This window comes from Penaeus monodon, chromosome 25, assembly GCF_015228065.2.
Source record: "Penaeus monodon isolate SGIC_2016 chromosome 25, NSTDA_Pmon_1, whole genome shotgun sequence".
Classification (NCBI taxonomy): Eukaryota; Metazoa; Arthropoda; class Malacostraca; order Decapoda; family Penaeidae; genus Penaeus; species Penaeus monodon.
Window position 1 is genome coordinate 37,391,593 of NC_051410.1, and position 714 is coordinate 37,392,306.

Genomic DNA, 714 nt, shown 5'->3' on the forward strand with positions numbered 1-714 from the left:
GTACACTTTACTGTGTTTGTAACGTACGTGTGTGTGAATCGAGTATTATAGTCCCGATTCACACATTTCATTCAAGAAGAGGAAGAAGAAAAAAAAATCAATTCGTTCACACGTTATGTTTCTGTCATTTTGCATACATCTGTTGCCCCAACATCATGCTACTGTGCAAAGCAGATTGCAACATTGAGTTACATGTTGTGAAACCGGCAAACACAAACACAGACGCTCACTCACTTATAAAGATAATGACAGACATATGAATGAAGTGACCATGAATTGGAAATCGCCTTTGAGTGAAATGCATGTGTCTGAGTGATTGCTGCTCACGTGTCAGTGTGGGTTGACCGATCGACGAGGTCAGCAACCCTCGGGAATTGTGAGCGCCGCTTGCCTGGAGGGTCCTGATGTTATCCGCTTAGAGTGAAAAGTGCTTCTGCGTGCTCGTTCTGTTGACGGAACGTGTATATCTGTATATTTCTGTGATATTATATGCTATTCCATATCATGTGTCTATTAGCTTAGTCGTTAGCATGTGAGTAAATGGAAACAGTTCTTATAATGATCACAGTTGTGGTAATTACAAGTAGAATGTATGCGTTATCAGTATTACAAAGTATCCGGCACAGAGAGCCAGTGGGGATACAGAAAATTGCGTCTGATTATATATTGTGTGGGGCAGTGAGGTTCCACGCTTGCATTATGTATGATTTTTTG